Source organism: Dipodomys spectabilis, unplaced genomic scaffold, assembly GCF_019054845.1.
Source record: "Dipodomys spectabilis isolate Male_0828 unplaced genomic scaffold, ASM1905484v1 ptg000051l, whole genome shotgun sequence".
NCBI lineage: Eukaryota > Metazoa > Chordata > Mammalia > Rodentia > Heteromyidae > Dipodomys > Dipodomys spectabilis.
Window position 1 is genome coordinate 18,265,329 of NW_024870728.1, and position 26,664 is coordinate 18,291,992.

Consider the following 26,664-nt stretch of genomic DNA (forward strand, 5'->3'; position numbering starts at 1 on the left):
GGCTAGTGCTCTACCACTTGAGCCACAGCACCACTTCCGGCTTTTTTCTTTTTGCTTATGTGGTTCTGAGGAATCCAACCCAGGGCCTCAGGCATGCAAGGCAAGCGCTCTACCACTGAGCCACCTTCCCAGCCCACAAGTGTTATAGTCTTTAGGGGTGTTCCTTCCTGGGTCCTGAACTGAAGACCTGGGTGCTCTCCCTGAGCTTTTTACTCATAATGCTCTACCAGTTTGAACTACAGCTCCACTTCTGGTTTTCTGTGGTTAACTGAAAAGTTTCATAGACTCTCTTGCCTAGGCTGTCTTCCTGCTGTTAGATTCAGATCTCAGCCTCCTGAGTCACTAGTATAGGCCTGAACCACCAGGGCCCCCTAAGGCGTGTTCTTTTTTATAGCATTCTTTTTTTATCTAAAACATTTTTAGTTCTTTCTGTGTTCTTTACTTCTGTTCTTCTTTCCTTCCTTTCTTTTTAATTTTTGTTGTTTTTATTTCATTGAGCCAGCATCTCCTTATGTATTTCCAGCTGATATAGAACTCACTCCATATCCCACGCTGAACTCCAACTCATGAAGTTTTCTGTTCACTGCCTCTATACTGAAGCTTTAAGTGTGTGTCATCATGTCTGGCATTAATCAAGTGTATTTAAATGTCAATAGAGAATATCAGTGAAAAGAATCAGCTTAATGATATAAGAGAAATATCTGATTAAATCAAATACCTGATTTAAAACCAAAACAAACATCGCTGAAAGCAATGAGTTGAAACAGGCAAAGAAGTACAGGTTCTGTAGAAAAAAATGATAGTGTATAGGGTAGAGTTTTGCAGGATTGTGTATAAAACATACAGGAGAAATTGCATTGTATAATCTGCATAGTCCTGCCCACCCTCCACACATCCATAAAGTAGGAGAAATGAAACAAAGGAGTTCAGAATTTGGCATCCCTTCCCTCCCATCTCTACAACGACACTCTTCCTCCCCACCCCATCCACCTAAATCGTAAAGTTCGTTTTTCAACATAGTGTCTTATACATCTCATTGCTACAATGGGTCCACCTGTATCCCTATGATGATCTATCCAAACTATTCTGTCTCCTTTGATTCTTCACTGTCATTCCTTTTCCATCATTTATGGTCCTTTCAACTCTTCTCACCCCATGTTATTTGCTTACTTATTTTATTTACCTTCCCCTTGAGAATATACACTCCATGAAATTAGAGGCTGCTGAGTCTCAGCCCTAAATATTGCTGGAATATAACAAGAGCTCAATCAATATTTCAGTTCATTTATTACTGATTTAAATAATTATGGCAAAAGACCCTGAGCATGAACTGAATTTATAGAAGGGAATATTAGGAAGATAGTGACAAGGCTAATCAGTGTTCCCTTCATATGCAATTGTGCTTTGGTTTTGCTTCTGCTAATTTCTGTTTCCATTTTAGACATTTTGATGTATCTGCTGGCTCATTAGAACTTCACAATAATTCATGGCAGGCCCTGTTCTCCTCTCTGCAATTTCACACTCTGAATGTAAAACCAAAATCTGCAATGATGTCTAGAAATTTTTCTGAACTCACTTTCATCAATTAGCTCCATGTTCCACCAAACTTTTCTCTGCATATTGACTGCCTTTACTAGATTATACCAGACTGTTTATTTATAGTATTTATTTCTTACTAGATAGTAAGTTTTAAAACTTTCCCTGGCATTCTGTTATTTTCATCACCTCAACACAGAGCCTGCCTCTATTAAATTTAAATAAATGCACGGTGAATGAATGAATAGCTCTCTACTGGATGCGGAATACTGAGCCCGTGATTCATGAAGGCCACTGGGGTGATAGAGAACGGAGCGCTGGCCTTCTGTTCTGTAGGTAAAAGTTCACTGCAGACTAGATTATAGTTGTGAATTTACATTCCAAGAATTGTGATGCAAATTTACTATTTTCAAAGACTCTGAGCATGAACTACTTAAGGTTTCCAACTTAAATAAAGAGACCATTAAGTGCTCTATTTTGTTTTGCATATTTCATATCCTTCTGGGCAAATGTTTTCTACATTAGCCACTCTAAAGCAAAGCAGCATGATTAACTAAACAGAACAAAGCAGTGCCATGCAGCTAATTGGGTGCCCCCTTGTACCATACAACAAAGACTCTTATGTCTCCAGAATTCAACAGTAAAGAAATATTTTCAAATGATTTTTATATAGAAACTTTTCTGCAGCAAATATTTATTTAGAAGATAATACATACATAATAGATGTATCCTGGTAATCACTCTTTTTGTGTTGGGTTTGTTGTTTCTGGTTTTTTTTTTTTTTTGGAGGGGGGGGGTTGGTGCCAGTCCTGGAGTCCTGGAGCTTGAAATCAAGGCCTAGGTGCTTGTCCTGAGCATGTGTGTTCAAGGATAGTACTATACTATTTGAGCCACAGCTCCACTTCTGACTCCTTCTATAGCTAATTGGAGATAAGAATCTCATGAACTTTATTGCCTGGACTGGCTTTTTGAACTATGATCGGCAGATCTCAGCTTTCTGAGTGGCTAGGATTATAGGCATCAACCACCAGTGTCTGGCATGGCAATGACTCTTGTGTGAGTCAGATAATTGTATTTGTGTCAGGATGGAATGACATCTCATTGGGTCAGAAGAAGTTGAAAAATTTTATGAAAACTTACAAGTCATAGATATAGTAGCCAAAGATCTAGGCAAAATTCAGCAATTTATATATCTACTCTCAACAAAAGTGAGCCAATTAAAATCTAGATGCTCCCTGAGAAATTGAAAATACATAGAACAGATGGGGAAAGTCAGCAATCAGTGGATATAGTAACATTTTGAATGAAGGTGACATGATATATCTAACTTGTGAGTCCTCTGAGTTACTTTCTGGTCCCTATTTAGGTAAAAGTTAGTCTTTTAAGCCTACTTACCTGGAACCTACTGTATTTGTGGTTCTTACCCATCCACTTTTCTTGAGAATGCATGAAGTAGATGATAGATATAGGTAAAGTGCAATCATGAATTGCAATTAGTTTTATAACCTAATAAACTATCACCTATAACCTAAAAGTCCGGCAAGTGGATGACTTCTTCACTTCTCAGTTTCCTAAGAGGCTTATCGTGAGGAAAAATAGTATGGCATTATCATGCCCATGCCTAGCAGAGGATGGTGAGAAGTAAACATAGCACCACTTATCCTAGCTCAAGAATAGCTGATTACAAATAACACTGCAAACAGCATGGTTAAATCAGTTCCCCTGTCCTCACATCATTGGGCACCTCAGGGAACCAGGAGAGGTGTGATAAGTACTGTGGTTTGTTGTACAGTTTTCATTCTGTGTTGAAGGAAATCGTAAGCAACTTGTTAGCAAATTGTAGGTAAGTCTGCTACATAGTGTTGAAGAATGACTGAACCAAAAGTCAGCGAGTTGTTTACCAACTAAAGGATGAATAAGTGTATCTGTAAAGCAGGGGTGCATTTGACAATTAATAATAAAGTACTAATACTTGCCACATTAAAGATGAAAATTGAAAAGCAAAAATGCTAGTCCACAAGACCACAAATTGTAATGATACCATTTACTAATAAATAGACTAAGAAATGTGTAGTGACAAAAAAGGAAGAATCTGGGAAGTAGAAGAAATTGGGAGTAAATAACTGCTTACAAATAAAGTGTGCTGTATGTATAAATAAGTTAAAATAATAAAATATTTCACCTGTAACATTAAAAATATTGACGATGCGTCTTTTTTATTTTTTTGCCAGTCCTGGAGCTTGAACTCAAAGCCTGAGCATTGTCCCTAAGCTTCTTTTGCTCAAGGCTAGCACTCTACCACTGGAGCCACACAACCACTTCTGGCTTTTTCTGTGTATGTGATACTGAGGAATCGAACCCAGGGCTTTGGTAGGCAAGCACTCTACCCCTAAGCTATGTTCCCAGCCTGACTATTCATCTTTCTCTGATGATTACCTGCATCACCTTGATGTCACCCCGCACTTACAATAGAAACTAGGAATGACATTTTCCAGAATCTCTTTCTTGGTTTGAAGCTGCTGATGAAGAGCTCTGTAAAGTTTCAGAAATGGAAGGGAAGGTGAGGCCGTGGTTTTCCAGAAGGAGTCATCCTGGAGGCAGAAGCAATGCAAGAGTGAAGTTGGGAAAATGACTTAGTGCTACAGGCCTGAGGCGTCCTTTGGCATCTCCTTGATTTTTCACTCATGGCTTTGCCAGAGTTGGAAACACTTCTATGTTTTGATATTAAACCCTTGTGACTGAAGCATGTTATGGGTCCAAGGAAATAGATTCAAAGATGGAATCTGAAATTCCAAGTCTGGTTTGATCACATTGGAAATAGTGGAAAATGAGATTATCCCTTGATGGTCTAAGGGACTACTTATAAAAACAACCTATCACTGGAGGGAACTACATAACTATTGAAGATTAGGATCCTAAATAAGTGTTCTAATAAAAACTTGTAGAAGAGAAGACTGGGTTGTAGCTTGGCTTTTTGCAATTATGCTGTATAAGCTGAAACAGTTACAAATTTTAGGGAAGATAAACAAAAAGCTTGCATGCCCTGTAATAACATTTTCTTTCTTTAAGCAATAGGAATTGTATGTTATTTACTTGTTGGGAAGCAGTCTTTGTGAGCTCCACTGTTTTGAAATGCCTGAAAATCAAACTCAAATTCTCATCTTGTGACCAAATTACAGTCGAAACAAAATTACAACATAAATAGAATTTACAGCCTCATCATCTCCCATATCAAATATGATATGATAACCTGAGAAGAATTGGGATGTCTGGATTTCAATAGGAAAATTCGGGTAAGTTAAAACATATCTGAATTTGTTAGAAATCCAAATACTGCTGAGTCTCTATATCTAAATAGTTTAGCCTATTTTTTCCCGTATTATAGAGTCATCTGAGGATTTTTCTTTTTCTTTTAGGTGTTTTCAGTTCTTACCAGTTCATATTTCTTCCAGGTAATTACAGGATTACAGGATTAAAGGATTACAGGGCTCATGCCTGTAATCCTAGTTACTCAAGAGGCTGAGATCTGAGGATCACTGTCCAAAGCAAGTCCAGGCAGGAAAGTCTGTGAGACTCTTATCTCCAATAAACCACTAGAAAAACCAGAAGTGGTGCTGTGGCTCAAGTGGTAGAGCATTCGCTTTGAGCTGAAGAGCACAGGGACAGTACCCAAGCCCAGAGTTCAAGCCCAAGAACAAAAAAAAATATATATATATATATATATATATTCTTGTAGACTTTAGGGAGCAAGTAAGTACTGATATAGACGAAATTTCTATTTACACTAAAAATTTCAAGTTTTATCACTCTATCCTAGAGAAAAAGACAAACTTGGGGTATTGGATTAGAAACAAATTATTAAGCTGTTTGACCGTGTACAACTGTCTCTAAAACTGTGAAATCAACAATTAAGCCAATTTTTTTTTAATGGATGCACAGCCCCTGGATTCTTTAAACTCCAGTGATGTTTCTAATATTTGCCTTAGTCTAGTCACTGAATCAGGGATTCAATGTCAATTGTATCAAACAAAATTCAGAAATCACATCTGTGCATAATCAATGATTAGTAGTCTTAAGAATGGTGACCCATTGCAACAATGAGATGTACAAGTCGTTATGTCGAAAATGAACTTTACAACTTTGGTGCGGGGTGGGGGGGGGGAACTTTACAACTTTGGTGCGGGGGGGGGGGGGGAGGGTGTAAGGGGGGGGAGGATGGGGGGAGACGAGGGAGGTTGGGAAGGGATGGGAAGGGAAAACAAAGGAGGAGGTTACAATGCTTGATAAGAAATGTACTCATTATCTTGCCCATGTAATTGTAACCCCTCTGTACAGTATATTCACAATTAAAAAAGAAAAAAGAAAAAAGAATGGTGACAGCCACTTAAATGTCCTGCCCATCTTTCTTTAATCAGCCTTCTTAGGAAAATTCACAGGGCATTCTCTCTCCAAGAATTTCATTAATAAACCACTACTAGAGCCTTAGAATTCTGATGGCTGTTTTCTACAATCAGGTATGAAAATAAGAGTTCCCATCATTGAAACAAATTCTCTGATTTCAATGATTATTTATTGGGGCATCAGAGGGTTGCAGAGGTTCATGAATATCATGAGCAAGGGAAGAGACCTGACAGTAGCTGGAGCTGAAATCAAAATGCCTTGGTCCACTGACCATAGCAGTTGCTCACAATATGCCTACAACTACTGTAGATGGCCAGACTACTTCAGTGCCTTAATCAATATTAAGAACACAGAAATAAACAGTATGATAGTGATCATTTATTTCTAGTGAATAGAGACCAACTGAAATCACTACAGTAGAAAATTATGGAATTCCCTTGACTTTTCTGCCCTATACCAGTTCATAGAGCCAAAGCACCTGAATGAAGTAGAGGCTGTGGACAAGGTAGCATGTGATACTGTCCCAAAGGTGCACTGTTCATCTTCCTCTTGTCCCTCCAACAAAGGTCCTATGACCATTTACCAGTGTGTGTTGTGCATGATATAGAGAAATACTGAGATTTCCATAAGTCACAAAACAAGTTGTGAACCTCCAATTCTATTGTAAGTCACCAGGCTTTAACTTGCACCATTTCCCAGAAGACTTGGGTCCTGTTCCTCCTATGTCTCACCCTATTCTGGTTAACTTGTCATGTTAGGGGCAAGAAGAAGCTATATCACCTAGACAACAAAGGCAATTTGTTTACTCAGAGAAGACAGGGAGAATTTAAGCTTCAAAACAGTGTTAAGACTATTTGTAATGAGGATAACCATCATTTAATAAATAAATAGTGTGCTCTAAGTACTTTAGAAAGTACTTTATATGAGTAGTAATTAAAGGTCATGCCCTGAATTATATAATTAATTAAACATATTAAGTAGATGATGTCTTTTTAACATTGGGATTATGGTTATACCACCTACTTAGTATCAGTGTGCCAATATTTAATTTTTTGTGAGTTCTGTTTGTCAACTAGTCCTATTGATAAATTTGGACTATTTTCCTGTTTATTCCTTATCAAAAATAACCTTTTGCTAGGTACCAGTGGCTCATGTTTGCAATCTTAACTATTCTGGAGGCTGAGAACTAAAGATTACAGTTTGAAGCTAGCTAGAGTAGGAAAGTCTGTGAGACTTTTATGCCTCAAAAAAGGTGGAAATGAAGTTGTAGCTCAAGTGGTAAAGCACAAAAAGCTAAAGGACAGCACCCAAGCTCTGAATTCAAGCCAAGTACTAGGAGAGAAAAATAATCCTTTACCTTTGTGTACTCTTAGATATAGAAATTTGGTGAAAACTATATAGTATATACATTCCTTATTTATCTGGTTCACATACTGATAATTAGGGAGTTGATATTAATATGCAGTTATTAGCCAAAAATCACATTTTTCTCAGATTTTCTTAGTTTTTATCAGATGCTCTTTTTCTGTTCAGATTCAATTGTAGATGCCACATTTAGTTCTTATATCTCTTTAGGCTTTCTTTAGGCTATAGCGGTTTCTTCATTTTTCTTTGTTTTGAGAACCTTGACACTTTTGATACTTTCTTCATAAGATTATAGTTATGAATTTGGGGAAGGAAGACCACAGAGGTGAAGTACTGTTCTTATCATATCAATGATACATATTACCAACTGATGTATCCTGTTGATGTCAGATTTTTGCATTTGCCTACAGTGTTGTTTGTACCTGAAACATTCCTCCAGGGTAAAGTTTTCTCTTTTCTTTGTCCCTGTTCATACCATCCTCTTAGAAAAAAAGCCCCCTGTAGTCCATAATGGAGGATGAAGAGCTCTTCTACCTTTCTCGGCAACAGAAAATATACATAAATTACTTTCACACAGATTTGTCTCTTCTCTTCCCATCTGTTAGTCCAGTTAATCATTTGCTTATATTAGTATGATCAATGAGTATTTACTTTATATTTTAATTATAACCCAATGAAGTTGTTTAATTAATCAAGCTATTCTAGGTTTGGCTGCTGGGAGCTCCTTCATTGGCTTCGATGGTACCTTGACATATCCCATCACCGTAGGTATTTTACTCTTTGTACCTCACTTTCAGGCACTGTAATATGCCTCAGGATCCTCTTGGTGTTTCCTGCCTTGGCCCAGAATCAGCCATTTCTCCAAGGAGTATTGACTATGCTTCATGCAGAATGGTATCGGAAACGAAAATCTTACATGCTAGGAATTACTTTTTTATTATACTACACTAGATGCTTATTTGAAGAGTAACTCTGCTTAAATAGTACCTGGTGTTATAAAATGAATCACATCCCCATAATATTTTTATGTTGAAGTCCTATGTTCTAGTGTGATTATAGTTACAGATAAGACCTTTCAGAGTGTAAATAAGGTTTGAAATAATTACTCTAAGTGTGGAACCCTGAACTGATAGCACTTATGTGCTGTTCTTTCAAAGCAAAAGTCATCTGAGATATTGCTCTCTCTCTCCATCAAGTGAGAATAAAATCAGGACTTTTATATATAAGTCATCAAGACAGGAAACCAATACTAGTAGCCCCATATCTCAGACTGCCAGCTTCTAAAACATTTCTGTTGTCTAAGCCCCCAGTACTTCATATTGGTGGTACTAGCTGACTAATACACTGATTTAGCTTTGCTTCCAAGGACTTGAAAATTGTACTCTGATTTTATGCCTTTGGCTGCTTCATTATTTCAATGAGACCTATTCAACATGGCTCAAGCTGTTGATGCAGGAAAATACAAATGAGAAAAGGTAATACTTGGGCAATTTCTCAGTCTTTGACAGAAAGATCTCTTCTTCTAATATGTTGTTTACAAAGGGCTTTATATAAATTTTCTTTCTTCAGAAGGATATTTGTAAAACTATGGTATTACTATTGTAACAATCTAATAGAGTAACAAAAATACTGTCATGTTTGTAATCATTTAGCAATGTAGAACACTAGATGTTTTAAAAAACATTATCACAATAAGAACAATGAACTAAATGTACTACAACCCAAAATATAGCAGAGTAGAGAAGGTAAAATGTAGTGAAAACTGTAAATTACATTTGTACATTGTCATTAGAACTCATGAGTTTGTGAACTTTATAACAGATACAGATTTTTTTATCTAAACTATGTTTATCCAGAGTATCTAGTACTGCTTTGATGCTTGGTGAAGGATGGGCAAAGACCGCATGCAGATGTGAGGATGGGGATGTTGTAATCTCTTGGGACCATATGGGTGTTAAGTTTGAGGACAAACCATAGGAGAAGAGTGCACAGATCAAAGAATTGCAATTATATGGAACCAGAATTCTGATATAAGCATGTTTTACCCTCCTCTAGCCTGGAATGTGTCAATTATATAAAGCAACATATAGACTTCAGAAGTTATTAAACTGAGCCTTTTTTTCCCCTTCCTTGAAACAAAATACATTCCTATATATGTCTAAAAGAAGTTCTCAAAGCAATACCCTGTGGAAAGGAAGCTATGACTATATTTCCATTTTTAATTTAACATAAAGCATTGAGGAAAAAAATGTAATGCAGATTAAATTGAAATTCACATTCAAAATCACACCAGCAGAGTAAGGAGCAATAATCAATAATCAAGTTCTTCCACTGTGTTTATCCAATTTATTGCAGCTTGCTAATCGACTGGGACCGCTTGTTGTTAAGACTTGCATCTTTGGTATTCAGTTAGACCTAAGAATCTTCTCATTACAGGAAGAAAAAATTTAGTAATGGTGACTCTGGGGAATAGGGAGAAATAAAAGGAAATGATTAACTTGGTAATTTTAATGCAGATAAAAATCAAAGTACCAAAGGAAAAGCATAAGAAAAGGGCAAAACTTTCAGGAAGCACTAAGCTGTCTCCAGTGTGCTTTTTGCATAATGAATATGACTTTTTTTAAACTTAATCAACAATGGAAAGAGTAAGCAAGAGGATGGCTATGCAAGAGGTTGAACATCTTAGGAGAGAGAAAGACCTAATGATAATATAGTACTCGCAAACAAGCTTTTCCTAGTTCCCTCTTGAACTAAGTCTGTTGTCTACCAGGGCAATCATATCCAACAGTAATTGTCTAACAATTGTTCTGCAGTGAAAAAATACTTCTGATTATAGACATTAACACGTTTAGGCATTAAGCCTCCTCACTGTAATTACCCTTGAGCTTATTCTCACAAATGAATTAATGTGCTGATTGCTTGGACTAATGCAACCAGCAAAAGGGTGATGAATTACTTGCAAATCAGATAAAATGAAGCATGACATCATTTAATAAATCCATGGAAGTTGGGGCTAGAGGCAGAAAGGAAACATTTCCACTGGGACTATCTTCTCAGAATGGGATGGGAAACAGAGGCAAGAAGGATAGAAAGGATGAGCTCTGATATTACTGAAGACTTCCATCCTGCTTAGTAGAAGTCTGCATGGTGCCATTTGAGACAGTGATCCTTTTGTAGTCCACTGGCCACAACAGTCAATTGTGCTGACTTTCTCTCATCTAAGTGTCCCAGTGGAAGACCATAGAAGGCAAAAATATATTTGTCTTTCCATTCCAACTGTGGAAATGATATGCCTTGGTACATGATTAGCTTGAAATAAAATGGTTACAAAAAAGTCAAGAACTTGCTTCTAAAATAAAATCAAGCAAACAAAAACAACTCTACAGGGAATAAAAGACTTGCTAACAAAGAGGAATGATTAGAACACAAAGTGAATTCTTTCTAGCTCATACCCAACCAGCTAAGAGCATTAGTAAGCAACAAAGTATCTGGGTACATAACAAGTAGCCCTATTGAATCTAACAGTGACTTGCTTGGGTCACCATAAAGGTAGTAATTCATCTTCCTGACTAGTGGCTGCGTTGTTTAGCCATCCAACAAAAAGAGCTTCAGCACAGCTACTAACAAATCAATAGTACTTTGTTTAGATTATGGCTTGATTTCCTCCACTGTCTCTTATCCACTTCCAACCTTTTGAAGCGAGATTGAATCTCCTGGATAGGACATTTTAAAGGAGACACATACTACATTTACATAGCTTTTTAAATTACCTATAAACAATTTTTGAAGCTGTCTTTGGGATCTAGCATTCTATCCTATCTAGAAAAACAAACTACCAGGGGTAATGAGAAAACTGGAATTGGAATTATAATTCTTGTATTTTCTTTTTACATACAATGATCTTGATCATGTCTTTCTTACATAACAGTGAGGAAAAAAAATCTGTTATGATCCCCCACATCTTCATTTGATCTTCTTTTATTGAGTAACAGTGCATAACTTTTGTAAACAATAGGTTCTTACCAATGTTAATTGAATGTACTTCTGTGAGAGTGTAAACTCAGTAATTCTAGTCTTGTTTGGAGCCCAGCTACTTGATCTGTGACTTCAGGCAAACTGAATATATTTTTTAAAACTGGAAAATAAACTCAATCAAATGCCTCCAGAAGCTGGAATAAGGATTTGATATATGAAACACATAAAGCAGTTTTTGCTCTGTAAATATTGCTTCTACTTGTCACCAATTGCTTTAAATTGCCAAAATCGATTGTGAGTGATTCTATTCATTTGACATGTATCCATTCAACCAGTGGCCCACGCCCCAGTTTTGCCCATCTTCAAGCATTTTTCGGTCAGCAGACCAGTGTGACTAATATAAATAGAATTTGTTACTCCCTCCTTGTCCAGTATTCTGGAGTAATCTGATATGACAATTAAAATATAACTCAAACTTCTTTTTTGACTGTTATCTTTGACTCTTATATGCTACCCTCTGAAATAGATTCCCTTTTGGCTTGAAGATTGTTGCACTGAAAGAAATTAAGAAGATGAAGATAGGTCTCCAACCTCCTTCGACAGATTTATAAAAATAAAATACAATCTTGCTCTGCTTTTTGCCAGAAAGGAAAAAGGTTAACCTTGGAGGGCAGTTTTAGGTCCTTGTGGGTCCACAGTTTCTGAAGCTTTATTCAAGAGCTTCACTAACTTGCCTTTACTCTCCATTTATCTACCCTTCTACACAGTGGCCAGTTCTAGAAGCTTCTGTCTTATACATTTTCTCCAAAAGTATACCATTTCTTGGTGGAAGATGCTATACAAGCTACAATTGAGAATTATTTCTTCCCTAGCATATTTCTTATACAATGTGGGGACAAACTTTTGTTTATTTTTCTTTTGTTACTCTCTTATAACAGAGCCTGTTTCAATTAAAAACCTACCATATTTCCAGCCAGATGTAGGTAGCTCATGCCCATAATCCTTGCTACTCAGGAGGCTGAAATTTGAGGCTCACAGTTTGAAGCCAGTTGAGGCAGGAATGTCTATGAGACTCTTATCTCCAATTAACCACCAAAAAGCTGAAATGGAACTATGCATAGCTCTTGAGCAGAAAACGTAGAGACAAGACCTATGCCTGAAGTTCAAGTTCCAGGACTAGTACACACACACACACACACACACACACACACACACACACACACACACACACATTATTTATAGGATGAAACAACATTTTTTTCCTCTTCTCCAATTGCTACTTCCTCACTTTATCTATACTGCATTTTGCCTAACTTCTTTTCAAATAATTATGATTTTTAAAAAAAAGGAATGAAACAGGAAAGAATGACCACAGTCTACAAATGTTTTCCTTTTCCAGCAAGGAACACGATTTAGTGTAGACTGAAGATTGGACAAGAGAAGTAGAAAATGGCTTCTTAAGTCAGAGAGAGAAAAAGAGAGAAAGAGAGAAAGAAAGAAATAAAGAAAGAGAAGGAAAGAGAGAGGAAGGGAGGGAGGAAGAAAGAAAAAGAGAGAGAGGGAGGGAGGGAGGAAGGAAGAGAAAGAGAGAAGGCGGGAGGGAGGGAGGAAGAAAGGAAGGAAGGATGGAAAGAAGGAAGGAAGGAGGGAGGAAGGGAGGAAGGGAGGGAGGGAGGAAGGGAGGAAGGAAGGGAGGAAAGAAAGAAAGAAAGAAAGAAAGAAAGAAAGAAAGAAAGAAAGAAAGAAAGAAAGAAGAAAGAAAGAAAGAAAGAAAGAAAGAAAGAAAGAAAGAAAGAAAGAAAGAAAGAAAGAAAGAAAGAAAGAAAGAAAGAAAGAAAGGAAGAAAGAAAGAAAGATAGAAAGAAAGAAGAAAAAAAAAGGAAGAGATGGAGAAGGGGAAGAGAAGGGAAAGAGGAAGGGGACTGGTTCTAAAAGAGACCAGCATGCCACAGGAATAGCTGTGGCACGTAGGTTGTTTAGCATTAGTGAGAACTGGGTGCTGATCACGTTGATGTTGAGCATGCTGGGAGCCCATCAAGGATAGTGGAAAGTGTGTTATTAGGAAACTTTGTTACAGTGAAGGAGATACTGGCCAGTCAGGTCTATGCCATGGTCCTCAGGCTTGGGTCAGGGATTTTCACAGCCACACAGGCTATCTTCCCATTCCATATGTCTCCCTCAAGTCTTTCAGTGAGATCATCCCTGCCTCAAGTTTCATTGCATTTACATTAATATATCGTATGTCAGTTATTTACTTTCCATAAATATATGTATGTATGTATGTATGTATGTATGTGTTTTTCTCTCTATCGATTTTCTTTTTCTGGTACTGGGGTTTGAACTCAGAGCCTGGGCACTGTCCCTAAGCTTTTTCACTCATGGCTAGCACTCTACCATTTGAGCCACTTCTTTTTTTAATTGGATTTCTTTTTTTTTTATTATCTTTAAGTAGTGGTTATACAAAGGAGTTTGAGCCACTTCTTTAACTCACGAGTATGGTTGTTTCGCTTTGTTTTTTTCACTTGATTTTCTCTACTTCAACAAACAAAAGGAAAGTTATAATGCCTGAATGGAAACAAAATACAAATCTAGTATATCTCATTTATAGTTATTAAAGATGACATTCACATTTTTCCGGGCTTACCAGTTGGTCAAAAGGAACATTTCTTTAGTAATAGAACAAAAATTTCCATACGTAAATACACAGGTTTACTATTCATATATGTGTATGCAGTCAAACCTTTGGAGCAAGCAAATGTCCTCTAACTGCAATTTCAGCCTGGTCAAGGTAACAGACCTTTTTCATTAAGCACTTCCAAATTTCTAATCTATCCATGAACGTGAAAAATCTGTGCTAATTAAAGCCTGTCATATAGGCCAATAGTGCAGAGAGGAACTGGGCGATTTCTAGGATTTAAAGGAACAGACTCTGTAATTAGTGTTTTCTGCACCATGATGCAAGATGATGCTTTATTCTGGTTTTGCTCTTTTTTTTTTTGGTAGCTAAAAGAAGGGAAGCCAGCAAATGTAAAGAACACTTGCTAGAACACACAGAGTGGATAATAAATGCCCTCTATTTTTACATCAACCTTTCAGGTGCCTTCAAACTCAAATGTCTTCTGAAGTCTGGCAGAGTGGTTTTATTTGTTTTTATTATTGATAGAGTAGGTTATGCAAAAGGAAAAGTTTGCACTGGCAACAGTGAATAGCCAGTGCATTTGTAGCAAACTCTTTACATGAAAGAATAAAAAACTTGTTTGCCCAGTTTTCCAACTTTTCTGGAGACTCTTCATGCTGAAAATTTTTCATAAACGGAATGCAAAAAATTATACTAAATGAATTGTAATCATGAATTAACATTTTTGCATGACGTAAAACAGAAATCTATGGGCTAAATGCTACCTACTCACCAAAGCGTGGCTTCTTCATTGTTATAATTCTCTCACTTAATGAAGCACAGATGGTTAGAAGCAAAATGTGACTACGTACACAATTTAAAATTTCCTAGTAACCACATTACAAATAAAAAAGAAACAAGTGAAGTTAGGCACTAGTGGCTCTTGCCTGTAATCCTATCTACTCGGGAGGCTGAGCTCTCAGCCTCAGATCCTGAGACTCAGGATCCAGTTTCTAAACCAACCTGGGAAGCAAAATCTGTAAGATTCTTATCTTTAATTCGCCACTAAAAAGCTGGAAGTGGAGCTGTGGCTCAAGTGGAAGAGTTCTAGCCTTGAGGGGGAAAATAAGAGCTCCAGGACAGTGCCAGGTCTAAGTTTTGAGGCCTAAGCTTCAAAAGTAGCACAAAAAAAGAAAAGAAAGAAAGAAAGAAAGAAAGAGAGAGAGAAGGAAAGAGAGAAAGAAAGAGAGATGGAAAGAGGGATGGAAAGAAAGAGAGAGAAACAAAGAAACAATGTGAAATTATTATAATATAAACAATGAATTTAATTCAATTTAGTATGTATAGAATATGTTTTTTCCTTCTTTTCTTTTTTCTCTGTGTTGATACTTTGGTTCCCATCTCTGGATGTATGTGGTAATGATAATGTCTTCCTGCTTCTTTACTTTTGCTTGTTTATTTGTGATACTAGGTGTGTTAGAAACTAGGACCTCAGATATGGTAGGCAAGTGCTCTATTCTTTACTTATAAGTCATGCCTCTAGCCTTTATGTTTGTTTTGAGTTATGGTCTTGATAACTTTATCCATGCTGGCCTGGACCTCGTGATGACTCTTAAGTAACCTAGATTACAGGTATGCATGCCAGGCCACAAACATATTTCCAATAATTAATTAAAAGTTATTTCTGATCTATTTAAAATTCTTTTGTAGTATTATTTATATGTTTGGAATTTGATGGATGTACAGATACCTATTAATCTGGACTTTTCATTAGAAATGCTTGCTTGATTATACTCATTTCCCCAAATAGCTTTGTGGTAGTTTTAAGGCTGAAATTAATTAAAATTAAGTAAAAGCAGAAACTCACCACTGTCAGTTATGCTAACCAGATTTGAGGTGCTCAACAGATAAATAAATACCATTGACTAAATTAATAGTAGAGACCTAGAAGTTTAACTGTTGCATTTCAGCAATCCCTAAGGGATCAGGGAAATGTTATATACAGTAGTAAGTGAACAGGAGGGAGGACAGTGGCTTCTCCATTTATGCACAAGAACTCCCTAGGGTCCAGATGAATCCTTTTTCTGTGTTCTGAATTAGAAATCAACCACTGATGAGGAGCTGTGACTCAGAGTCTCTTGCACCTCTGGAAACAACATCGCAGAAAGTCCAAATTTGCCTCACTTAGTTTAAGTATTACTAAATTTAACTTTGGATGGTATATTTTTGCTTGTCAAAACTGCCCAATGATGATTTGTTATTAAAACACATGCGGGTAAATGAGCAAAACTTTAATACCTCAACAGTGCAAAACTAGTTTTCCTAAGAACTAAACTTGTTTATGAGAGAAAAGTTTGCTGTATGCATATAGGAAGTTTTGATCCACATACAGAGAACAAGACACACAGAGGTAGACAGAGAGACAAAGAAAGACAGAGACAGTAGACAGAAAGAGAGAGGAAAGGAGAGAGTGAGGGAGAAAGAAAGGTTTATTTATGTATTTCTCTGAAGGGCTGCACCTATCTCAATAGAAAGGATTAAAAGCCACTTTGGGAAGCATATTATCTTTTAGTTTGGATGCGCTGTGTATTTGGCAGCAATTTCTTTTAAGAAGAGAATGGACCTTTCAATTAAATGCTTTATGATTGTAAAGTGTTAGATAGTTACTGGAAAGTTAATTTTTCACTACGATAAAAGAATATGAATATTTTGAGCACTTCTCTGTCAAGCTGTGATTTGAAACCAAAGACTAATATGATAGTCAAAAGCAGAAAGTAGTTCCTGAGGGGGAAAGGATGGTCATGCCACAGGAGAAAAGAAACCTTGCCAAACTAATGAAAGGTACCTGATGGACACTTACCAAGCATGTCTAATGGAAATATATCAAAGTATCTACAATATAATTTATCTTGTTTTCATGGTAATTCCCCCAATTGACTACATGTTCATACCCTCCAAAACTCTTATATTTTCCAGATGCACACATCCTATAAAAACTAGTGTCAGTGCTATGAAACTGCAGAACATTTGTAAATTTGGATAAGAATAGACTCCACCTCTAAAGCTGGGAATAAAGAGATGCTGTCAAAAGCAATAAGTAAAATTGATAATTATGATCTGCTGATGATAAAGGTATCTGGCGATTCATTCAAGATGCTGAGGGAGAACATGTACAATTAGAAATACTGCAATACCCTGACATTTATAGGTGAAAATAATTATTAAGATAGCCTTAATAATAAATTTCTAAGGCAAAAGCTTTGGAAAAAGGCCAAAAATAATAAAAGAAAGAAAGAATTACAGATATGTAAAGATATTCACTCCCTCATAATAAAATGTCCATATGTCAAAATGATACTTACATTTTTTATAGATAATCAAATTTTCAGAAGTCAAAAACTTTGATTAGTTTGTTAGCAAACTTAGGTGAGGAATGACATTCTTTTCCAAGGTGAGAGGGTAAAATGAACAGAAACTTTTAAGAGCAAACATTGTTTTTTTTTGCGTGAGTAAAATATTAACACATCCCTATACATTGAGCAATTTTTCTTAACATGTTTATCATCCATTGTTTTGATTCCATGGATTAAAAATATAATAAAAGCTATGCTTATGACCTTCCAGAAACCCAAGAGAGTAGTGAAAGACCAAACTTAAGAATTCGTGGAATAGAAGAGAAGTATATGAAATATAAACCAATGGCATAGAAAACCTAGTCAGTGAAATTATAGCAGAAAGTTTCCCAAATCTTGGGGTACACACACCTATTTACAAGAAGAATTTCAAACTCGAAATAGACATGTTTAGAAAAGGACACCTTAACCTCACATAAAAATTAAATTTCCTATCCTGGAGAATAAAGAAAGGAACAGAAAGCTGCAGAGAAAAATGCCAGCTTATATACAGAAGTAAACACATATAAATCACACTGATCTCTTAGCCTGGGTCTAAAAGCAAGAAAAGAAAAGAAATGCCAGAATAGAGTATAATATCCAGCAAAGTTATCCTTTAATACCAATGGAGAAATAAAAACCTTTTTCAGGTAAAAGTAAGATCAAGCAGTGCATGATCACCAACCCTGTTTTGCCAAAAGTACTTAAGGGAATACTATACACAGAAGATGAAGAGAGTCAAAATGTGAAAGCACAGTAAAGAATAAATTTCAAAAGAATAATGAATGAATACACGAAAACTAAGAAGGCCCGAAACCAGCAGGCCCCAAAGATGAATAATGATGAAAGAAAGGAACAAACAATATTAGAGTCAACCAATAAATCACACAAAATAACACATACCCCTTAACCATAATCCCAAATCTCAAATGTAAATAGCTGTAGCTCCAAAGACAGATTGATTGAATTAAAAGGCAGGGCCCAACAATTTGTTGTGTACAAGCCACATACTACACAACCAAAGACAAATTATATATGCATAAATATATAAAGAAGTATTTAATACACATATATACATACTTGTATTTAATACATATATACGTATATATATATATATATATGTAATTATGGGATGAGGGGTACATAAGGGGTGAGGAGAGGGAAAGAGAATGATGGGTAAATGATATTAAATTTATTGTTTCTATTTATAGAAATGGAAACCCATGAAAACCAGCAGAGAGTGAGAATGGGGAAGAGAAAGTAATGGAAGAAATTAATCTTAACAAAGTATATATACATATATATACATGTTAAGTTCCATGGTGACACTATCAATATACACAGATATAAAATGCTAACTTGAGGTTTCTGGTTGAAGTATTGTTTATAGTGTAAATATCCAGAAACAACATAATTGTCTCCCAATAGTGGGCTAGTTTAAATAAAGTATATTTCGTAAGTATACTTGCCATGGGATGCCATGCAACCAATTACATGAATGAGGAAACTTTCTATAGTAATTGAGACTAGCATGCATTTTATGTACCAGTGAGCATATATTTTAAAGCAATATGCAGAATAAACTGAAAAGAACCTACTTTTTCCTTAAAATAAAAAAAATTAAATCCATACATTTATAAATGCATAGCTTGTTCAGAAAAGCATTTTAAAATATTTTATTCTTATTATTAAGTAGTAGTAAAAAGGGATTACAACTCCATAAATCAGGTGATGAGTACAATGCTTTTTAAACAATATCACTCCAAAATCATTTCTTAATAAATGGTCAGTAGCTATTTTCTTTGGGAAGATAATTTCAATCATATGTGTTTTTTTAAACACTTCCATAATCTAATTTTGTGTCATAGGAAAGAAAAACATTTTATTTTTGTTTTTCTGAAAATAGGAATTAAATTCTGAAAGAAAATGGTGACCAAAATGAGCTGGTTTATCTTATATTCAGTCACTAACAAGGATTCTCAAGCATCTGAGAATCTCTCTGAAAGAAATGGAGCTAATTAAAATGCTCTCTCTATATGTTAAAAATGTGTGAAGAGGCCCAGTGGGTTCATTTTCCTTTACAACTCCATTATTATTTACTGGAATAGATGCTAATTAGTCCCTTAGAATAGGGTTATCCCTGAAATGTCACATCCTTGATGTTACCATTCCCTCTTTGTATGGTGTTTTAGTGTTAATTAAAAGAATGCCACATGATTCCTCATTTGGCCTAGGGTTTATTTCTAGGTTAAATGCACATTCATTACCACCCTTCTTCACTGGTAGACTTTTAATCTTTAAGAACATATACCTGAATACCTAGAATTTTTCACAAAATCTGAGTTCTATTTCTAACTTCTAAATGACCATAAGTTGGCATCAACATCTGTTTCTTGTAAAAATAACTGATTAAAAAAAAAAATCACACTTACCCACTCAAGAATGACTGCAGGTAATGAGAATCAAGAATGGAAATTGTATTCGTAATGCATAGGTATACATATTAATTTTAACATATATGTATATGCTATATATAAGGTCTATACTTACCACAATATTTGAAATCTATTTTAAAAAATCTCAGAATAATTAAGCATTAAGTATTACAAGCCAATATTGGAAATATTGTATTGTAAATAAGAAGCTTGGGGAAGGAAGAAATTTCTATGTGTATAGCTGAGAATCTCTAGTCTTACTATTGAAGCTTCTTAGAAGTAGAATGAGTTTCTGAAATCATGGCGATTTTAAAAGGAAGAATTTATTTCTGTTTTAATGAATTTAAAGGCTGCTCTACTTATTAATATACCTATGTTATAACTTTAGCTCTTTAAAGTACTTTTTATGAATGTAGCATTACAATAGTTAAGAGCTCAGGTATAAGGGTTAAGTACTCTGAAGTTCAAATCTGAACAGTTGAGTTCAAATAAGCTCAACCACTTATAATCTGTATAAGTTTTGGTCAAATTATCTCAGGTATTAGAAATTTCATTTCCTTATCTATAAATTGTTAAGAATAATATCTGCTTCTGAGACTGTAGGATTAAGTGAAAAAAGTATATAAACATTCAAAGTGGTGCTCAGAACTCAAAGCTATTATATATCAAACTGTCAACATAATTTCAATTAATTCTGTTTCCTTTTCATCTTTAAATATGTTCACATACACTCATTCAATTATTTAAATTTGTGGTCACTTAATTTGATTGTCAATGGCATACACATTAATATTACAGGTATAAAATATCTTGTACATTTTTATTCAAATGATAAATCTTATTGTAAGTCCATAGGGAAATTCAAGGTTTTTAAAAATTGATTCTGAAAATAGGAAACCACTGTTGGTTCCTCATCTTAATCTTTGATATTCAGACATGACAGCTTCGTAATGAACATTAGAAATGCTACTAATACAGGGGGAAAAGAATGTCAGAATTCTTTATATGGTCTGCAAGACTATTATTCTAATTACTTAAAGGCTTACATTCTGGTAAATAATTGTTGTGGCTTACTCAGGTGTTTTAAGCACTTTTGATCTGATTTCTCTAGAGTAGAATTCCAAAGGAAGCCCCAAATATTAATATAAGCATGTTTAATTATTGCTTGACAACCAATCTGAGGCATTTTGTGATGCAAGGTATATTGGGGAAAAAACTTCTATTAGACAGTTAGTGGGATTAAGAATGTATAAACTAGATAAATCAGAGATGTCTCAGCTTTGTCTTTATTCATCCTTCAGAAGCAATAAGTTCATATATGATCTCCAAAAGGGGACTGAAAATGAGATAATTTTTCACCAGTACTAGTATCTAAAGCAGATCAGGATGAATAGGGATTTGATAATGTTTCTGAGTAGAATTGCTATACATCAGTTATAAAAAAAAAATCCCTTTATGGAGGGCTAACAAATAGGACAAATGAGGATGGATATGGTCAGTGTAGCTCATTTGTGTGTATGAAAATAGAAGAATAAAACCTATGGAAACCGGTATTGGTGGCTCACATCTGTAATCCTAGCTATTCAGAATGCTGAGATCTGAGGATCACTATTCAAAGCCAGCCTGGGAAAGAAAGTCCATGAGTCTCTAATTAACCAACAGAAAACCAGGAGTGGCACTGTGACTCAAGTGGTAGAGCACTCGCCTTGAACTAGAGAGCTCAGGGACAGCACCTAGACTTAGAGTTCAAACCCCATGACCCACAAAAACAAAAACAAAAATAGAAAACCTGTGGAGATTATGTTAAGGAGGGAAATGGGATGAGGAAGCGTGAAAAAGGATGTGAGATTGATCAAGAAAAATTGCATAAGTGTGTGGGAATGTTACAATGAGTCCTTACCTTATATAATTAATATATGGTAATAAAAAATTCCCCAATGGTCCAGTTTTCTATTTAGAAACATAATTTTCACTGCTTCCTTCCAAGAAAGCTTTGTGATTTGTTCTGCAAAAAAAAAAAAAAAAAAGGCTAAATGTTAGTATGTCGGTGATAAATCCATGGGTCCCATGGTTTCCCTTATTTGCAATAACTAGTATATGTCTGAGACAAGCAGAAATGCTCAGATAAGTTGATGTTAGGCAAAATGAACCCAAGATAAGGACTCAAATGGTTTTTTTTTCTTGCTATTGTTTCTAACATATTTATAAGGTGATTTTTTTTGTTGCTTTGTATGTCCCTTCCCCACAGTATAACCCCTGTGTTTCACTGTATTTGATGTTGGTATAATTTGTGGAGGGGAAGGGAAAAAACAAATTGTTTAAATAGGGATACAGGTGGATCCATTGCAACAATGAGATGTACAAGTCGTTATGTCGAAAACTGAACTTTACAACTTTGGGGAGGGAAATATAGTTGTAAAGGTGGGAGGGAAGGGGAGGGAATGTAGTTGTGGAGGTGGGAGGGAAGGGATGGTAGGGGGAAATCAAAGGAAGCGGCAACAATGCTTGATAAGAAATGTACTCATGGGCTGGGAAGGTGGCTCAGTGGTAGAGCGCTTGCCTTGCATGCCTGAGACCCTGGGTTCGATTCTTCAGCACCACATAAGCAAAAAGAAAAAAGTCGGAAGTGGCACTGTGGCTCAAGTGGTAGAGTGCTAGCCTTGAGCTGAAGAGCTGAGGGACAGCGCCCAGGCCCAGAATTCAGGCCCCACGACCGGACCCCCCCCCCCAAAAAAAATAAAAGAAATGTACTCATTACCTTGCTCATGTAATTGTAACTCCCCGTATGGTATTTTCACAGTAAAAAAAAACTTATTAATAATTTTAAAAAGCTTTGAAATCTTTCTCCTCTCTTTTAAACTCTGTCCTCTTCCATTTGAGGTTGGTCTTCTTAAAGTAAATATAGGTGTACTTCTATACAGATTAGTGAGTTCTATATAGTTAAGTGAGAACTTAATAGTTCTCCAAATTGTGATAGTTGACTCCAAATTGTGAGTCAATCAAATGAGTGTTAGAGCCTTATTTCAACACAAATTATAAATCATCGTGATCAGACAATCGTCCAGTTTACAGTGAGGTCTTAGCTAATAATGAATGGCACCAGAGTGAGATCTTCCAATAGGAGAGAGGAAATTGACAAGACCTAAAATTTTTCTCAACTCAAGCCTGCAAACTAAGATAAAGCCAGGGTAAGACTTCAAGATCAGCAATGAATTAGTGAACTAGTAACTTACACCTAAGACAAACTTGGTCACACAGATTAGATAAAATGATTCCACTACAGTGCAGTGAATAATGGAGTTGCCAGAGCTAAAAGCTATTGCCAGTTTGATCAAATTCTGATTCTTCCTGCTGAGATGGTTCTGAAACTGAGAACAGCTATAATAAGAAACCTAGAGCTACCCTTGTAGTAGACAGACTTCCATAATGAATGCTGACTGAGAAAGGCAGGAGCAAGGTCACAAAACCTTGAGAGCTTAAGAAAGTAATACAACAGTTTAGTTCAGTGCAGAGAGCTAAGAGGAGGAAATTTCATTATCTTCTCTCAAGTATTCTAATCATCACTCCTTAGCTTTCCCACAATGAAACAAGTTTATCTTAACACGGATATAGTTACTTTTGAACATAGTATATGATCAAGTAAGTCTTTATGCCTAGGTATTTTGTTGTTTATATAATAAAGTAGAGATGTAAAAAATGGACAATACCAAAGAGTTATATAGCTGATAATTTTATTTTAAAAACTAAATGCATGACGTTTAGGATAAATCAAAGAGGAGGGCCAAGACTTGGGAAAATAGCATCAAGTTAATGGATAATAAAGTTTTTCACTCATGTTCTGAATATAATCTTATCTGAAGTAATTGTCTTATATTCTGGAAAGTACATTTTTAAGAAAACATCAGAAAGCAGTACTGAGGGACAAATTTATTGGTCTCAGTACACACATCAAGAAAATAGAGACAGACCAAGTAAATACTTTTATGATGCAACTAAAACTGCTAGAAAAGCAAGAAAAATGTTGAACCCAAAGTTAGATGGAGTCAGATAATCAAAATAAGAGTTGAAATTAATGAGATAGAGACTAAGAAAATTATAAATAAATTAATAAAATAAAAAGCTGGCTTTTTGAAAAAAAAATCAATAAAATTAATGGACCTCTGGCAAGATCAACTAAAAAAAGAAGATAGGAGACCCAAATCAATAAGATCAGAGATGCCATGGGAAAAAGTACAACAAACATCCAAGACATCCAAACAATTATGAAGAACTATTTCCCGAATCTATGCTCACTAAGGAAGGAAAACCTAGCAGAAATGGATGCATTTTCAGAGAAATTGCTTCTTGAAGAAATAAATCAATTAAATAAGCCAATAATGTACAATGAAATAGAGGAAGCAATCAGAAGTCTTTCAACAAGGAAAAGCCTAGTACCAGATGGATTCACTACAGAATTCTATATAACCTTTAAAGAGGAAGTAATACACTCCTCAAGCTCTTCCAAGTAATAGAAACAGAGGGAGCAACCCCAAATTCGTTCTATGAAGCCAATATCACACTCATCCCCAAACCAAGCAAAGATCCAACAAAAAAGAGACCTACAGACCAATCTCTTTGATAAACACAGATGCAAAGCTCCCCAATATAATTTTAGCCAACAGAATCCAGAAACATATAAAAAAATCATACATTATGCTCAAGTATGCTTCATCCCAGAGACGCAGGGATGGTTTAACACATGTAAGTCAATAAATGTAATCCATTTTGGCCATGTTCCCTCCAGCATTTGCTGTTATTCAGTTTCTTAATTATAGCCATTCTAACTGGAGTGAAATGGAATCTCAATATTGTTTTGACTTGCATTTCTTTTATGGCCAGAGAAGTTGAGTGTTTCTTCATGTGTCTATTGGCCATTCTTTTTATTTATTTATGTTATTGTTGTAAACATGCTATACAGAGGAGTTACGTTAAATGAATAAGGTTCATTTCTCGTTGAACATTGTTACCCACTCCATTGTTGTTCTCCCACTTTCCATTCCCTACCCTAAGTCCTCCCACCCCCGTGAACTTGTATAGTTAATTTCTGATATAGTGTCCTGTGAGTATCATTGTTGCAATGGGTCATCTTTTGTACTTCTTTCAGCATAAATGCATATACACGATGGAGGGTACAGAATCAAAGACAGAGATTGCCAGGGATAACCCAAAGGAAAAAAAAAATGAAAAAAAATAAGAAGAAAGAACTCGATACAGTACCTTAGTGAGATCAACATTGACAAAAAAAAAAGTAAGACCTGTTGTTTCCATGTCTTGGAGTTCATTTCATTTAGCAGCATTCTTTTTTTTGGGGGGGTCCGGTCGTGGGGCCTGAACTCTGGGCCTGGGCACTGTCCCTCAGCTCTTCAGCTCAAGGCTAGTGCTCTACCACTTGAGCCATAGTGCCACTTCCGGCTTTTTCTTTTTGCTTATGTGGTGCTGAGGAATCGAACCCAGGGCCTCATGCATGCAAGGCAAGTACTCTACCACTGAGCCACCTTCCTAGCCCCTCAATTAGCAGCATTCTTATTTCCTCTTCAGAGAAGTCTCTTTAAGTCTTTAGCCAACTTTTTAATTGGGCAGTTGTTTCTTTGAGGATTTGTTTTTGGAGGATTTAATTTTTTCAGTTGGAAGTATATTTTAGATATGAGGCCCTTATCTGTTGTGATGATCTTCTTCCAGTCCATGGGCCTTCTATTGATCTTGCTAGCTATGTCCTTTGCATGCAGAAGCTCTGCAGTTAAATGCAATCTCATTTGTCCAACCTTTGATTTGTTGTGTTTCTAAATCTTTATTTAGAAAATTTCAGCCTGTACCAAGGAGCCCTAGAGTTTCTCCTATTCCTTCCTGTAATGTTTTCAGGATGTCTGCTTTGACTTCAAGGTCTTTGGTCCATTTAGAATTGATTCTGGTGCAGGATGATATATAAGGATCTAACTTTTTAGTTTTCTATAGGTGTTTAACCAATTTCGCCAGCTCTATTTACTGAAGAGGCTGTCTTTCTTCCATTTTATTTTATTTTTTTTTGCTCCCTTATCAAAGATTAGGTGACCATAGGTCTGAAGGTTCATTTCTGAGTCTTCAGTTCTATTCTATTCGTACTTGGGTCTGTTCTTGTGCCAGTACCAAGCTGTTTTGATTACTATGGCTTTGTAGTAGAGTTTAAAATTTGGTATTGATATTCCTCCAGCATTGTTCTTTCTGTTAAGTATTATTTTTGCTATACAGTGTCTTTTATTGTTCCATATGAATTTTTAGATTGCTGCTTCTATTTCATAGAAAAGTGAGGTTGGGATATTGATGGATATTGCAGTGAATCTGTAGGTAGCCTTGAGAAGTATTGCCATTTTCAAGATGTTAATCCTCCCAATCCAGGAGCATGGGAGATTTTTCTACTGTCTTAGTTCTGCTTTAATTTCCTTTTCCAGGTTTTTAAAGTTTTGATCATAGAGTTGCTTTACTTCTTTAGTTAACTCCTAGGTATTTTATTTGGGTTGGGGGGCTAATGTAAAAGGAGTTGTTTTCCTCATTTCAGCCTCACTCTTCTCTTCATTGGCATACAGAAAAGCCATTGATTTTTGAGAGTTAATTTTATATCCTGCTACTTTTCCAAAGTTTTGGAAAGTTTGGGAGTGGAGTCTATGGAGTCTTTAAATATAACATCATGTCATCTGCAAAGAGGGAGAGTTTTACTTCATCTTTCCCTATTTGGATCCCCTTTTTGTTTGCATCTTGTCTTATTGCTCTAGCTAGGAACCCTACTGCACTGTTGGTGGGAGTGTCAACTTGTTCAACCACTCTACAAAGAAGTGTGCCTCAGCATTCCCACTTCTGGAAATTTACCCCAATGATCACAAACAAAGTCATACTAAAGCTAGCAGCACAACTATGTTTATCACAGCATTAT